The sequence below is a fragment of the Dermochelys coriacea genome, chromosome 17, assembly GCF_009764565.3.
Source record: "Dermochelys coriacea isolate rDerCor1 chromosome 17, rDerCor1.pri.v4, whole genome shotgun sequence".
In the NCBI taxonomy this organism is placed as follows: domain Eukaryota; kingdom Metazoa; phylum Chordata; order Testudines; family Dermochelyidae; genus Dermochelys; species Dermochelys coriacea.
Genome location: NC_050084.1, coordinates 19,130,268 through 19,147,520, shown reverse-complemented (window position 1 = coordinate 19,147,520; position 17,253 = coordinate 19,130,268). Strand labels below are relative to the sequence as shown.

Sequence of the window (17,253 nt, the reverse complement as noted above, 5' to 3'; positions counted from 1 at the left end):
TGATCCTGCGATGAGATGTGTGCACAGAGACCATAGCAGCTGCAAGAAACCCCATTGGACAAAGTGAGGTTGTGTACCTTTCATTTCAAACACTGAGGTCTATGTTCATGAATACTAAGTATTCTCACCAAAAGGCCTGTTACCAGGTCAGCATATGGTATAATCCCACACCAAACATTTCTGCATAACGGATAAATTAGTAGAGCACATGTCTGAAGTTTCAGCAGGGCATTGTTATCCCCTTAAGGGCAGCCAGCTGTGTACCCATGTGTGCAATCAGGAGTGCCGAGAAGAGAGCAGTAGCAGTTTCAGCTTCTCTGAACTGACCATAGCAGAGTTTCTTGTGGTTTTCTTGGAAATAACCACTTCTGGGATTTGTTGTTGTTCTTTGCATCGCTAAAGTAGGAGCAGTTCCCCAGGAGAGGTTTTGGGGGAGGGCATCATGTGCCCCTTCTGCAGCTCATCACTTGTAAGGTGAAAGGGACATTTTGCCTCACAGTCTTCTGATGGATAATATTAATCCTTGAAGAGCCAAAGGAATTTGACTTTACGTAGACACCCTCAGGTATGTAGCCTGAGCCATAAGCTGACTGAGAACTGATCTGCTGCCCCTTGTAAAGCCTTCTAGATTGCTTTTTAAACTGGAAACTGAGGTTAGCACAAGGGCCGTAGAGCTAAAGTTGTCTCCTGGGCTTGCCATGTTCTGAGGGATTTGGCTTCCCTCTTATACAGAGTTATAAGTTTCTCTCTGCAGGAACTAGATCATACTTAGTCCTGCCATGAGTGCAGGGGACTGGATTAGATGACCTCTCAAGGTCCCTTCCAGGCCTATGATTCTGTAACTTCAAGATAAGCCCTGTATTTTTGTTTCACAGGTTTTTAACATCTTGTTTTGGGAAGGGGGGGGGGGGGAGAGAAATAAGAAAACTGCTTCAATTTCTGCCCTCCAGGAACTGAAACCCTCTTGGAAGATGAGGGCCAAAACTTTGAGAAGTGTCGTCTGCCTTTTGGATGCTCAACTTGAGCCTCCTTGGTGCTGACTTTCAGAGGCGCTGAAGATCCATCGCTCTACCCAAAGTCAATGGGAACTGGGCACACTCAGCACCTCTGAAAAGGGGCTGGGCACCCAGAACTGCTGAAAGGTTTGGTCCAGGCCTTTTATTTTCTCAGACCCGTTTAAGCATCAGATGTGCCTGGTGGCCAAAACACACACACACACGTATGAAGCACAAACACTGCAACCTGCGCATGCCGCTTAATGTCTTTGCCCTGCCCTTAGGGGAGAATCCTAGGCTATCAGGGTTGGAAGGGACCTCAGGAGGTCATCTCATCTAACCCCCTGCTCAAAGCAGGGCCGATCCCCAATTTTTACCCCAGATCCCTAAATGGCCACCTCAAGGATTGAGCTCACAACCCTGGATTTAGCAGGCCAATGCTCCAACCACTGAGCTATCCCTCTGCTATATATTGCTGTGCTGCAGTGTGAGAATAACTGGCAAGCCGCTGCCTGTGTGTGGCTTGTGACGGGTATTGGGAACCCTACACAGCTGGAGCACAGGACATCAAAAGGGCCAGATCTATGTAAATCAGTATCGTACCATCAACTTCAGTGGCATTAGGCCGATGGAAAAATCCGGAGCCTCTGCTGCTAGACACGGGCTGAAGGACTGTCCCAACATGTGCCCTTTTCCCCCCGCCCCACAGCTGCCCTCTCCATGTGACTCATGTGAAGGGAAAGCTTAGCAATAGCATAGCTTTATTCTAGAGCAATAAAGACAAGTTTTTTGTCATGGATATTTTTAGTAAAAGTCATGGACAGGTCACGTGCAATAAACAAAAATTCATGGAAGCCTGTGACCTGTCCCTGACAAAACGGGTAGGCAGGTTCAGCCTCCCGGGTCCCCCACCGCTGCAGTGTGTGGGAGCTGTGGGGTCCCACTGCCCAAGGGGTTGGGCTGCTGTGGGGTCTGCTCACACCCGGGGCAGCTGGGAGCTGCAGAGGCCGCTGACCGTGGCTGGTCAGCTGCAGGGTCCCCCCCATCTCCAAGGTCGGAGCTGCGAGGGTGGGGCTGGCTTGGCTCTCCAGCCCTGGGGCAGAAAATGTCGGAGAGGTCGATGGAAATCATGGATTCACTCCTGTGAGGAAAGTATATTACTGCCCTGAAGTGGAGTGTTTTGATGCCTAATTAATGTTTGTCGGGAGAATGGAGATACATGCCTGAACGTGTTTGTTGCAAAATCAGGCTACTTTGGAGAAAGCACGATATCTGTGGCATTTCCTTCTGGGCCCTTTGCTTGGGCCATTGACTCTCTCTCCCCCAAAAAAGCATCTTCCCCCATTCATTACATTTAAAAAGAAAATATTAGACAATCAATAGCTTCTTAGTCTGAGATTTCATTGCACTTGGTATTTATTGCCTTGGGAGTGCTGGGGTCTGCTACGTTTGGTGATAACTGTAAGGAGATAATGCTGATAGCTGTAAGCAGATAATTGGGCTAAAGCATTGTTCACACAGGAGATCAACTGGTGCAAAAAAAAGGTTTGACAAATTATCACTGGTGTAGCTAGCCTCATGTTCCATCCTGCAGGGGGAGATTTCAGCACCAGATTAATCCCCATCCTGATAACTAGAGCAGTGGTATCTCTGAGAGGTCGTGCAGGGTGAGCACTGCCTGTCCTTCTTTGAAACTGATACACCAGGGGTTCACAGCCTGGGGTATCACAAACCAGTGTCAAAGGGTCCTGACTGTAGCAATCTGCGTGGAACTTGGAGGAAAGAGTTTGGAGGAGGGACCAGGAAGCTAGTCTGTATGCACATGGCTGGAATACTACCTGCAGTGGAAGTACTGCTTAACAAAGAGCTGGTTTAGTTTTAGAAACATGGAGTCCTCAGCCCCTGCTACATGAAACAATGACCACTCTGCTCTTCTCCTATTGCTAAGTGGGATTGAGTTGGGGGGATCTCAGCTAGATGTGAAAGCAGCTTCAGGGGTGGATAGTGCAGGATCGAACCCTACCTGTTTGCATGCTGCTGTGGAAAGAATCCCTTTTCAGCTGGATGACTGCACGGAGGTCAGGGATGCATCTTATATTCTAAGCCATCCGCATTTTGGGCTGTCCCAATTTTCACATGTAACTAAGACCAAGTGTCATCTTTACAGTACCCTAGATATGTCACAATGTGAATTAATTGAAATTCTGGTCATGGTGAATATATTTATGTGCCACTCTAGGCCCACTCACTGAGGGCCTGATCCCAAGTCACGGAGCTCACTGGAAGTCCTATCAACCTCCAATAGTCATATGAACCCTTTACCAGAACTCTCTACATAGTATCAATCTGTAAAGGCTTCTGCACAGTGCTATTCACTTCAAATGCTGCTTTTCTCCCCGTGGGATCCTATTACCATAAGAACTTTTAAAAATCCCCAGCTTTTATTAAACATCACTCAAGAGCAAACATGGCTTTTTTTTTTTTAAAGCTTAAAGTAAATGCCCTGAATAAAGAATATACAGTGTTGTTGTAACCGCATTGGTAGCGGGATATTAGAGAGACAGGCTGGGTGAGGTAATAGCTTTTGTTGGACCAACTTCTGTATTTAGCTGTGACACTCTGAGTACATTTCCCAGATCTGAAGAAGAGCTCTGTGTAAGCTTGAAAGTTTCTCTTTCTCACCTACAGAGGTTGGTCCAATAAAAGATATTGCCTCACCCACCTTGTCTCTCTGAATAAGGAGAGCAGTTCTGATTCGGCAGATAGCTCGGTGGCTGCCATATGCTAGTGAACTCTGAGCTCGCACTCGGAAGAGTTGTTAAAAGGGGCTTACTTGCTTACTAGAGGGATGGTTCTGCTGGGATAATATGCATGCTTCTCTCGTGCCTTCACAGACATCGTGACTTGTGCCTCACAACATCCCGGTGAGGTCTGCAGTGAGCTGTTCTGACTTCTCAGATGGACAAATCAAGACACAGGAAGTTTGGACAGGAGGGAGTGGTAGAGTTGGGTAGAGAATGATAATTCCAGTGCAAGGAGATTTTTGAGATCTGGTTTTGTTCCAGTTCCTAACAAAACCCCCAAATTACAAAATTTTCCTAAATGGAATTACCATTCTCTGCCTATCCCTGCTGGGAGGCCTGTCTCCGGGGCACGCCACCTGGTGGGCTACTCTGCAGTTGGATTCAGAGTAGCAGCCGTGTTAGTCTGTATCCGCAAAAAGAAAAGGAGTACTTGTGGCACCTTAGAGACTAACAAATTTATTTGAGCATGAGCTTTCGTGAGCTACAGCTCACTTCATCGGATGCATTTTCCACTGAGTGCATCCGATGAAGTGAGCTGTAGCTCACGAAAGCTTATGCTCAAATAAATGTGTTAGTCTGCAGTTGGAGACACTGTGCCCTGGGCTGATGAAGAACCAGCTTCCATAGCCTGGCTGCTGGCGGGTGAGCCGGCAGGAAACTAGGCAGGTTTCAAAACTTGTCTGGCAGGTAGGGTTCCATCAGACACCTGCCTGGCTTCTGGCAGAACTTTCTCAAAATGGACACAATCCTGCAGTGGTTGTTTTTTTTTTTTGGTTTTTTTTTGCTAATTCAGCAAATTCTGTTTCGTTTTTTTTTTTCCTGATCACGAGAGTGAGTGGTCAGTTGAGAGCTTGTGCAAGGGCCCAGACAGGAACGGGGAAGAGGAAATGTTCAAAGTCAGAGTTTGGCTGGATCAAGGTCTCCGAGAGCCCAGTGGCTTGTGCATGCCAAGGGAGCAGAGAAGGGAAGCCCACTCACTGTCTCTTCTAGAAGGGATCAGGGTTGCCCCAGGTGCTCAAATGCTGGTTGTGTCAGGGGCATGACTAAGTCAGGAGGTGCAGGTTAAGGTTTAGAAACATCAGTCCCTACAATCTGTGCTCCCTGAAAACTGACTACATGCAGGGAAGGGACTCACCTGCCCACGGGCTGAGCTGCCTGCTAGAGAGAACTGGGACTAGCTGAAGACTTGCCCAAGGGGTGAGGAAAGTTGTGGGGGAAGAGGTAGGCAGAATTGGGGCACAGGTTTCAGGGTGGCGCTGAAATGGGTGTGACCTTCTTGGAGAGAAGTTGTCATACAGCATCCAACAAAACTGGAGCTGTACATCATAAAACAACCAGAAGAAAGCAGGTGTCAGGCTGAGGCGGTGAAGACTCAGAAAGGGGCTCCCTTACCCTCTCTTAACAGGGTCTGTGAACCTTGGGGGGGTGGGATGGTATGACTTCACTGAGGTGCCAGCTCACCCCTTTCCCCCAGCGATGAACTCGAGAGGCTGGTACCTAGGAGTGGAGCCCTCTCTGTGCTAGTCAGGGTCAGCATTGTGCTCTGCGTGCTTTCCAAGAACCCTCAGGGATTCTGCTGGCACTGTTCTTAACCTCATGCTTGATCTTTTGTGTCTCTTCAGGAATTGTGAATTGCTTTTCGGCTCCAGAGGCTGCTCTTCGGGTAGACGTCGGGGTGTCAGAGTGTGATCTGGTAAGTGGCTTTCGATAAGGATAGTTAACCACTACAAAACTAAGACACAGAGCCCTGTTGATAACTGTAAGGGCCTTTCTCTTCCTAGCCACAAATACCGCTGGTTTTGGGATTAATATGGAGGAGTTTTTCAGGACTGAGATTACTGATCGTCGGGAGATGTGTCCACTGATAACAGGTGACAACGAGGCTTTGCTGGAGGGCTGGCAGATCAAAATGGCCTTGATAATGGGAGTGACATGGCTTTATGGAAGTGCGTATACCTCAAAAGTTGCTCCACTGAAACGTTTGAATTGAGAGGCAGTGTGGTCTAGTGGATAGGCCACTGGACTGGGACTCAGGAGCCCTGGATTGTACTTCTGGCTCTGCCACTGATTTGTTGTGTGATTTTGGGCAAGTCACTTCCCTTTGTTTACCCTCTGACTTTTTGTCTTTCCATTTAGACTGAAAACTCTTCAGGGCAGGTACAAACTATGTGGATGCTATGGTGCCTGCTCCAGTGATGGCCCAATCTTGATTGGGGCCTTTTAAGGTCTAGGCACTACTGCAATACAAATAAAATTGAGCTATTTACTCTAGGTTATACTGGCTTCGATTTGTGCACCTATTTAGGTTTCTAGATTGGAGCAGCTATCATTCTCAGCTGTTTTGGTAAATTTGTTTAGTTTGGTATTTAGAGGGGTTTATATACATAGTTTGCTTCTCATAGTTCCACCAGCTTTTCACTGTACTTTCTATGTCATTTTGTGGAGTCTGTTAGAGAAAAGTTTATTAGGATCCAGTTGCATGGTCACTATATATAATCCATCAGCTAAGCACAATGGGCTGATCCCATGGAACCTTTTTCACTCTCTGTAGGCCAGGGGTCCATTCATATTCTCGGGTACGTAGGAGAAAGGGGACGTCCACAGAGGGATGCTGTATTTTGGTTTAAATGCTGCTTCTCATGCCGGTAATAATCACGTGCAATTCTAGAGAGGAAGCATGGCCTTGTGGTTAAGACATGGGACTGGGATACACTTCCTGCATGACCTTGGGCATGTCCTTTCATCACTGTGTCTTGTGTCCTCCTCTGTAAAATGCAGATCAGAATCCTTTCTTTCTCACATCCTTTTGCTGTCTTGCCTATTTTGACTGTAAGCCCTTCAGGGCAGGGACTGTCTTACTATATGTACGTATAGTGCCTAGTGCAACCAAACTTGGTTGCAGTCTCCAGATGCTAATGTAATATAAAAGATAATCTTTTTTCCTCCCTAAAGACTCTACTAGAACTAGTCAAACAATTTCCATCGAAGAGTCTTGACAGAAAATGGTTATTTTGTTGATGTGGAAACTTCAAGGAGAAATGTCCTGTTTTTGCCAATAAATACATAAAATAAATATTGTGACAAACAGGTTTTTCTTATGCTTGGAATTTGCTGTGGGGGTGTGGTCATGGAGAACTAGTTTCCTGCTCAGCTCTGCTAGATGTGTTTGGCTGACTTCTACCCTTGTACTTTTGGGTGGTAGTTGGTGGATTGTTTTTTTTTAAACTCCTGGTTTCGCTTCTTCAGCTTAGAACAAGATTTTTGTATAAAGCAACTGACAACCTACCTCTTGACCTTCCCCTCTGTGGTGTTGCTTGCTGTACTAGATCTAACTTCAATAGTAATCCCGATAGGCAAAGTGTGTGTGTATGTGTGTGTGTGTATATATATATATATATTTTTTTTAAACTATTTGGTAAAGCGCCATACATCCCTCTGGTACCGTATTTAAAAACACCAAACAAACCTAGTAACTAGTAAAGCTTACGAAAGTCCTTTCCAAGCACAGCTGTAAAATCACTGTCAGACCTTTGAAAAATCATGTTACCGAGAGCCTAAAAATGCATTTAAGGACCTAATTTTAGGTATCTGCATTTGGCCTGAGTGTATGCAAAACAGTAATGTGGAGTGGTCAGTTTAACTTTTTCCCGTAAGTTTTTTCCTCATAATTTCAGTAGGAACTATGTTCACAGTAGAAGGATACAGTTCACAAGTCCCTCCCCTCCCAAAGTGTTGTAAAGCATTTGTTTAAAAGTAAAATGCTAAGGGCCACACTTGAATAGCAATAAGCTGTTTTGGGGACCCAATCCAAAGCCCAGTGGAGTCAATGAAAAGCTTCCCGTTGTCTGCAGTGGGCTTTGGTTCCAGTGCTTGGTGCACATCTCTTGTGATGAAGATGATGTGGGCCTGCTCTTCCTTTTGCACTGTTTTTATAACTCCACTGATTGCAATGAAGAGTTACTCCTGATTGACACCGGTATGAGGTCAGGATCAGGCCCTCCTTCATACTTGGGTATCATGGCTCCTACATAGCACACACCAATAGCAGGCTAAAGAACATCCTAGTGTAGCAATAAATCATTATCCCGGATTCATAGCTAAACCCTTTAAAGGAATAAACTTGTAAGTAGAGCAAAGCGTAACATGTTGAAACACAGCCTTCTGTTAAATGGTTATTGAATAAACCTAATATCTGCTTACTTCTGCCAGTTCTAATTATAGAGCTATTTTTTGTCTTATTAAAAAAAAAACCCTAAAAAACTCTACAAGAAATACACTTAGTGCAGCAAGCCTATGGAAGAAGCTGTGGCTGGACTTTCACTTTGAGCTTGGTGTGCACATGAAATCTTTTGCCTAAAAGCATCTGTGGGCCCAGACAACCCCAACATTGGCAAAATTTCCAGTGTGTGCTGCATCTTCGATGCTCTGGTCACCACCAAGTTGTGGCTTTATTTTATTCTTCCCTTGGGTTGGGCTGGTATTTTGTCTCTCTCATTGTTTTCCCCCCTTCTCATTTAATGAAAGAGACACTGAGGCTGGGTCCGAACTCGAGAGAATTTCTACCTTCCCTGCTTGAATAACTTCAGAAGAGCTGTTTACTGAAGCTTCAGAAGAGAAGCTGAAGCAGAAGGAAGAATTTGTGTACTTGGGAAGTACACTTAGGGTATATTTACACTGAAATAAAACACCCATGGCTGATTCAGGTCTGAAAACTTGAGCTTTGGCTGTGGGGCTATGAAATTGCAGTGCAGACATTCGAGCTTGGGCTGGAGCCCAGGTTCTGAGACCCTCCCCTCTCATGGGGTCCCAGAGCCTGACCATCAGCCTGAGCCTGAATGTCTGCACAGCAATTTTATAGCCCTGCAAACCCAAGTCAGTTGACATGGGTCAGAAGTGGGTGTTTAGTTGCAGAGAAGACGTGCCCTAAGTGCTACTGGAGAGAGTTCTGGAGAATTGAAAAGAATAACCCAAGCTGCATGGGCAGGAGTGGAAAAAGGTGGCAGGAGTATTGTGGGACCAGCAATTAAGTAAAACTGCAAGGACAAGTTTATGCTGCATGTGTTCGTCCCTGCCTGCTATATGGTTTGGAAATGGTGGGTCTTACGGAGATAGCAAAAAAAAAAAAATAACATACTGAGAAGACTGGCAGGCAAGCGGAGTGTAGATGGAGTATGCACGGACATTAGGGGGAAGATGAACTTGGGGTTCTGTGACAGATAGGCCAGAGAGCACATGTTTGAGGTGGTCTGGACATAAGAATGGGAGAAGAACGACCAACAAAGAAAACATTGGCGGAAGAGGATAGCAAGAAAGGATGTGGAAGACAGAGGACACGATGGAAAGACTGTCAAGAGAAATCCTGAAGAGAAAAGGACTGGAACTCCAAGACTTACAAACCCATGCGATGGACCAGATGGAGTGGCGAAGATTCATGGCCATCTCCGACCCTGTGTAAATGGGAAAAGGAGTCATGAAGTGAGACTTTGGCTTGGTCTGAACCTAGTTTTAACAGGCATAATTATGTTGGTAGGAGTGTGGGGGTTTTTTTTGTTTTTTTTTTTTTTAAAGAATCATACATATTTTTGCCAACCTACTTATGCCAGTAAAAGCCCCAACATAGATAGATAGAATTATATTAGCCTAGTTTTTTGCTTCCCTGAGCTGGCAAAGTTAACACAGCAAAACTTTTAAGTGTAGACAAGGGCTAATAAACATGGTAACATCACTTGTCTCAGGGTACGGCTATGCTGCAGTCGGAGGTGTGGTTGTAGTTTAGGTAGGCACACCTATACTAGCATTCGTCTAGCCAGCATAGTGAAGACCCTGGGGCAGGGCCCGGGTGTGGGCTAGCAACATGAGTATGTACCTAGGGTTCTGGGAGGGCTTGTACAGCCCATGCTCCAAGCTATGCAGCTGCATCTTCACTGCTACTTATAACTGAGCTAGCTAGATTAAAGCAAGCACAGTTACGTCTACATGAGCTGCAATCACACCTCTGATTGCAGTGTAGCCTTACCCTAGGTTAGTGGGAAATTAACCCTAGTGCCACCACACCAGTGGGAGCTTGTTGACTTTAAACACCCAAAGAGGAAAGATGGTCTTCGTGGTAAGGCCATTCTGGAAATCTGGATTTAATTTTCAGCCTTGCTACAGATACCCCATGTGATTTGTTTTTGGACAAGTCACTTAATCACTTACTACCTCAGTTTCCTGTTTGTAAAAAGGCAGTATGATCCCACCCTTTGTCTTGTCTATTTAGATTGTAAGGAATTTGGAGCAGAGAATATTTTACTATGTGTCTATGCAGCATCAAGCACAATGGTGCTCTGATCTTAGCTGGAGGTCTTTGGGCACTACTAGAATAAAAATAGAGTAATAGGTGTTTAATGTAATTGGGTATGTCATAGGAGATGAATCTGATCTATATTGGGATGGGTACAAGCTAAATGAATATTAAAGGAGATGTTTCAGAGTAGCAGCCGTGTTAGTCTGTATTCGCAAAAAGAAAAGGAGTACTTGTGGCACCTTAGACTAAAATTTATTTGAGCATAAGCTTTTCCTACAGCTCACTTCATCGGATGCATTCAGTGGAAAATACAGTGGGGAGATTGATATAAACAGAGAACATGAACACTGTAACGAGAGTGATCACTTAAGGTGAGCTATTATCAGCAGGAGAGCGGGGGGGTGGGGGAGGAAACTTTTATAGTGATAATCAAGGTGGGCCATTTCCAGCAGTTGACAAGAATGTCTGAGGAACATAATGACCCATCCATTCCCAGTCTCTATTCAAGCCTAAGTTAATTGTATCCAGTTTGCAATTAATTCCAATTCAGCAGTCTCTCGTTGGAGTCTGTTTTTGAAGTTTTTTTGTTGAAGAATTGCCACTTTTAGATCTGTAATCGAATGACCAAAGAGATTGAAGTGTTCTCCAACTGGTTTTTGAATGTTATAATTTTTGACGTCTGATTTGTGTCCATTTATTCTTTTACGTAGAGACTATCCAGTTTGACCAATGTACGTGGCAGAGGGGCATTGCTGGCACATGATGGCATATATCACATTGGTAGATGTGCAGGTGAATGAGCCTCTGATAGTGTGGCTGATGTGATTAGGCCCTATGATGGTGTCCCCTGAATAGATATGTGGACAGAGTTGGCAATAGGCTTTATTACAAGAATAGGTTCCTGGGTTAGTGGTTCTGTTGTGTGGTGTATGGTTGCTGGTGAGTATTTGCTTCAGGTTGGGGGGCTGTCTGTAAGCAAGGACTGGCCTGTCTCCCAAGATTTGTGAGTGTGATGGGTCGTCCTTCAGGATAGGTTGTAGATCCTTGATGATGCGTTGGAGAGGTTTTTAGTTGGGGGCTGAAGGTGATGGCTAGTGGCGTTCTGTTATTTTCTTTGTTGGGCCTGTCCTGTAGTAGATGACTTCTGGGTACTCTTCTGGCTCTGTCAATCTGTTTCTTCACTTCAGCAGGTGGGTATTGAAGTTGTAAGAATGCATGATAGAGATCTTGTAGGTGTTTTTCTCTGTCTGAGGGGTTGGAGCAAATGTGGTTGTATCGCAGAGCTTGGCTGTAGACAATGGATCGTGTGGTGTGGTCTGGATGAAAGCTAGAGGCATGTAGATAGGAATAGCGGTCAGTAGGTTTCCGATATAGGGTGGTGTTTATGTGACCATCGCTTATTAGCACCATAGTGTCCAGGAAGTGGATCTCTTGTGTGGACTGATCCAGACTGAGGTTGATGGTGGGATGGAAATTGTTGAAATCATGGTGGAATTCCTCAAGGGCTTCTTTTTCCATGAGTCCAGATGATGAAGATGTCATCAATGTAGCGCAAGTAGAGTAGGGGCATTAGGGGACGAGAGCTGAGGAAGCGTTGTTCTAAGTCAGCCATAAAAATGTTGCCACACTGTGGGGCCATGCGGGTACCCATCGCAGTGACACTGATTTGAAGATGTACATTGTACCCAAATGTGAAATAGTTATGGGTGAGGACAAAGTCACAAAGTTCAGCCACCAGGTTAGCCGTGACATTATCAGGGATACTGTTCCTGACGGCTTGTAGTCCATCTTTGTGTGGAATGTTGGTGTAGAGGGCTTCTACATCCATAGTGGCCAGGATGGTGTTTTCAGGAAGATCACCGATAGATTGTAGTTTCCATCTCCGTTTGTGTAAAGTAGGAAAAGCTTCCCAGCATGAAAGTACTACTGTTTGCTAGTGACAAGTTTTGGGGGAACACTTGTGCTATATATTCAGAGTGTAAATCAGTTTCCATCCTAATTAACTGTCTTAGCACCAGGACTGGACTAAAATGAGAGGAGCCAGTGATCCAAGGGCTACTCAAGCTCCATCCTGCTTGATGCCTTGGTCATTTTTTGTTGTTGTTTATGTCTCTCTGAGTCTTGGCCTCTCCCTGGGTAGGCTACATGTTAAACCAGTGGCTCTCAACCTTTCCAGGCTACTGTACTCCTTTCCGGTGTCTGATTTGTCTGGCATACCCCCAAGCTTCACCTCCCTTGCTTACAAAATCAGACATAAAAATACAAAAGTGTCACAGCGCGCTAGTACAGAAAAATTGCTGACTCTCATTTTTACCATATAATTATAAAATAAATCAATTGGAATATAAAATTTGTACTTGCATTTCAGTGTATAGTATATCGAGCAGTATAAAAAAAGTCATTGTCTGCATGAAATTTTAGATTGTACTGACTTTTCTAGTGCTTTTTATGTAGCCTGTTGTAAAAACTAGGCAAATACCTAGATGAGTTGATGTACCCCCTTGAACACCTCTGCGAACCCGCAGGGGTACACTGCTTGAGAACCATTATGTTAAACTATAAGGTGACACAGAGAGGGCTCAATTACAAAGTGATCTCTAACTTTGGCTGCTTGTTCAGGTACCTGTGGCCTGATTTCCAGTGGTGCTGAGCCCACTTTTGCAAGTTTGGACCTGCCTGACCGTAGAAACAATAATAATGCTTTAATCCATAGTGCTAGAGAACCTGGAGTCTTAAGAGCTTAAAACAGTTTTAAAATGTTAATTAAGCCTCAAACCCCCATGTGAGGCTGGTGAATATTATCCACACCTTACAGATGGAGAAACTGAGTCACAAGGGTGCAGCAATTTGCTCATCGTCACCCAGCATATGAGTGGCTGAGTAAATGGATCCCTGGATTCCTGGCTCTGTTATACACGCTCCCTTTAAATAAAAAATCTACACTTCTCCTTTTTTTAAGCCAGTAGAAATGGGTTTAATTGTGTAACAGTGGGCTCCCATACCGATGCAATTACAAAGGAGGTTGTCAGCAAACTTAGCAGCCCAGAAATTCCAATTGTAATCTTATTTTCAGAATCATTGTATGGTTTAGACACGGTAAGATACACTGCATATGTGATCTTTCAGGATGGCAAGTCAGGCAAATAGATGCAGTTTTTCCTCTTGGAGTAATGAAAATGGTGGTTACAGTAGCAAATTGTCCAGGCATAGTCCCAAGTGTTCCTTTCTCTTCTCAAAGAAACCAAGTGACTATATCTCAAACCGTGTGCTGTGGAAAACTATCATAGGCAGGTGGGGGATAATAGGAGACGGCAATTTACTCGCTGGATATAAAACTTAGTAGTAATTGACTTTTTTCCAGAGCCTCTCAAACACATGAATCAGTGTTTTCACAGAATTAAAGAGTATAGGAACTGAATGATAGCCAATCTCTGTCTATAAGGAACCTCCTTTCAAGTGCTGAAGGTTCTATACATCAAAGAAATGTAAAAGACCACAGGCTAACCTCAGTTGTAAACCAGAAGGGTGGCTGTAATGATATTGTGAGAAAAGGTCAATCAGGAGGCCTTTTCCTCATACGTAACCAGACTGAGGTTTCTGTTACAATCAGAAAGTAACCAGAAAAAAATCTCTCCTGCATGATGTCCGTTGATCCCTAGGTGCAGAGCATGTCCCTTTCAAAAGCATCCTTCTCTTCTCCCAAGAAAACTACAAAAAATGTCTAGCCTAAATTGGGGAGCGAGTAGGGAAATCGGCTGGTGGCCTATCATGGCACAAGAGGTGAAGTGGGGAGCTGGTTTGGATCCAACCATCAAACATGCGCACAAAGGATAATCCAGGCTCATGCCGCAAACCAGTCCAGTGAGATAATTGGGGTTTCCAGACAACTATGGAGAGTAAATTGAAGGCCACTGCAAAGCAGCTGGCAGACAAGCTAGTGTCCCAGGACAGGGAGCAGTGGGGGGCAAGAACAGAATCAACAGGACTTACAAGTAAAGCTGAGTGAATAAGTGGATTTTTCGGTTCCGCCACCCTATCCCCCTCAAAACAAAACTGAAATTGTTTTTGTAGGGGTGGGGAGTTGGCAAGATAAAACACCAAAAAAAATTTTTTGGGGGGTCAAACAATGTTTTGAATGTTGAATAAAAATGGACATTTTTGAGGTTTGAGGTTTTTTTACCAAAATTATTTGTTGAAGTCACCACTTGTGACTGAAAGGAAACATTCCAACCGAGAAACTGGTTATGATGGGAACCAATCTACTGCCAACAATGGTATCGAGAGAGGAGGCTGTTCCAGAGACTGGAATACTTACAGGACTCTGTGTGGTAGGGGGCTGAACGCTGGCTAGTCATCCATAGACCTGATGGTAAAGGCCATGCCACACAAGGCCATACAGCAAGAGCCTGATCTAACACCCACCAAAGCCTTTCCATCAATCTGAATAGGTTTTGGATCAGGACCTAAATTTGTGATTTATGGATCATTATCGGCTCCCATAACCTTTAGCACTTACTTCTCAATGCCTATAAAAAAGAATGTAAAGCGAGGAGCCCCCTGTCCAAGGGAGAAGTATTTAAGAAACAAATATGATGAATTGAAGAGGGCAGGTCTTGAGAACAAGGTGAGCTGGCAGCAGCTCCTGTGATCATTGTGAATAAAAAGCTGTTTAATTCTTAATCAACTCTGCAGACTTCTGTTGCAGCCTGACACAAGCCAGAGTGGTCTTAGCAGGCTACATCCTGCTCAGAGGGCAGCAGAGTTTGTGGTGCTCTCTCCACAGCAGTGATTGCCCAAACCTTACCTGCATGTGTGAAAAAGGGCCATTGAAGCTGTGTGAGAAATTGTGGGGGGTGGGGGGGGAGGTTTATGTAATCCCCTGATCATCTTGCAGTATAAAAAATTAATTCCCCATCCTTTTCCCCCCTCAAACGCCTGCAGTTCCGTTCCCCTGCTGTGCCCCAGATCCTCCATGTTTTAACATCTGTTAGGGAGTGTATTGTGTGACCTTACGGTGTCGGCTCCAGCTGTGAAGAAAGCAGACACTGATATTTCTGATTGACATGGGAGAAGAGTCTGGCCTCCCTGGCTGCACTGGTTTCTACACTGATCAGTGGGAGGATTTGCTCCCAACCCTTCTCTGCACTCTTGTTCTATACCGATGCCCAGGTGAATGCTGATCAATTGGATGCGGGGCCAGGGGAGGGGAGAGGGGCTCTCACTTGGGGTTCAATAGAGTCTTATGATCAATCAAGTGATTTTGAGAGTTTCCATCTCACCTTTATTATAATCCGGTGAGTGAACTAGGTGCTCTCAAGGGAGAATCTCTCCTACTGACCTCTTTTAGACCACCAATGCTTGAGCCCCCTGAAGTTGCAGGGAATTAATTATACAAGATATGTCCAGATGACCCCAGAAGGTGATCTGTGCCCCATGCTGCAGAAGAAGGCGAATCATCCCCCCCATCTCACCCCAGTCCCTGTCCATCTGACCTGGGGGGTACAACTCCTTCCTGACCCCAAAATCTGGCCATCAGTTTCACCCTGAGCATGTGAGCAAGACCCACAGCCGGGCTTCTCTGCATCACCGCAAAGCACTGGGCCACCCCATTCGCTGTCCCATCTCCAGCTGTGGCCAGTCTCTGCAGGAGATTTCCCCAACACTCAGCTGAATGACTCAGTGCTGCAAACATCCAATTGGTGACCCTTAAGCTTTCTTGGAAACAGAGGTTCAAATCCCAGCTTTCTCAGGACAGAGCAAGGTTGATAGATGGAGCAATATGTTGCCTATTGAATAGGGGGGGCCTTTTAATTTAAAAAAAAATAACAAAAACAAAAAACAACAACCCAGATCTGCTGTGTGTGGGAAATAGAGTATCTCTGAGAAGCAGCAATCCTTACGGAGAACTTCGGGCCTGAGGTGCCTGTATTTCTAACTTGTAAAACTGGAATATACAGTTAACACCATCTCTTATCCTCCAGTATCTGAGGGAGAAGGTTTTGCATAGGTGTTTGAATCAAAATCTGACACGCACACATGCTGTCACAGAGGTTGGTCTCTGCCTTTTTATCCCACGAAAGCTTATGCCCAAATAAATTTGTTAGTCTCTAAGGTGCCACAAGGACTCCTGGTTGTTTTTGCTGATACAGACTAACCCGGCTACCGCTCTGAAACCTGTCACCATGACAGGTTTCAGAATAGCAGCCGTGTTAGTCTGTATTCGCAAAAAGAAAAGGAGTACTCATGGCACCTTAGAGACTAACAAATTTATTGGAGCATAAGCTTTCGTGAGCTACAGCTCACTTCATCGGATGCATTCATCTGTCACCATGCAGAGTTTTGCATTCTTCAGGATGGAAAGTGTGACATTAATCTCACATGTTATAAGGGATGCATATTTAAGGGTCTAATCCTGAGCTTTTCCCGCCTTCTTTAGTCTCAGTAAATGAGATCCAATGAAATGGCCCCTGGCTAAAGAATCCACTACAACCCTCCATTCTGTCAGTGTTTCCTTACTTTAATAAACCTAGGCAGAGAAAGTGCCCAACCTACTCCTTGGGCAGCTTCTGCCTTCAAGTATCTCTTCCCCCATTTAGATAACATGGGCCAGTATGGTGTTTCAGTGGTTCTTCTGATCTACAGAAGTCAGCAGCTGGTGTTGTGGTAACCTGCAGCAAATTCTCTCAGTAAATGATTTCCTTTTTCCTCTTAGATAAACATTAGTGGGCTGTTACCTGTAGGGTGACCAGATAGCAAGTGTGAAAAATCTGGAGGGGAGTAATAGGCACCTATATAAGAAAAAACCCTGAATATCAGAACTTGTTCTTATAAAATTGGGATATCTGGTCACCCTAGTTATCTGTAATCTCACTTGCTGTCCCCAAAAACTCATCTCCTGGGCACTATTCTTCACAGTTAGTCATGCTTAAGGGAACATTGCTGATGCTTCATCTCTCTGGACTTCAAACATGTAGCGATGGCCTCTTTTACATATCTCACCAAGAGACAAATCCATTTAAATCTGCTTCATGCATCACAAAGAGGGAAAAATGGTGCAATGGTCCACTCTAATTCTCAGATCACCTTCCCATAGACACCCTATCTTAAAATATAGGAGGCATGCTGTTCACACTGTCCTCAAAAAATAAAAGGGGAGGGGGGTGGATAG

At 44.8% G+C, this 17,253-nt stretch overlaps 1 long non-coding RNA gene across 2 annotated transcripts in view; it reads left to right on the top strand.

Annotated features, from left to right (window-relative positions):
• Positions 1-292: 292 nt before the first annotated feature.
• LOC122457010 overlaps positions 293-17,253 on the top strand; it is a 55,800-nt gene continuing 38,839 nt past the window's right edge. For both annotated transcript variants that reach the window (XR_006276265.1, XR_006276266.1), the window contains exons 1-2: positions 293-565; positions 5,422-5,492. This is a non-coding gene — a long non-coding RNA (uncharacterized LOC122457010). The remainder of the gene's footprint in view (positions 566-5,421; positions 5,493-17,253) is intronic.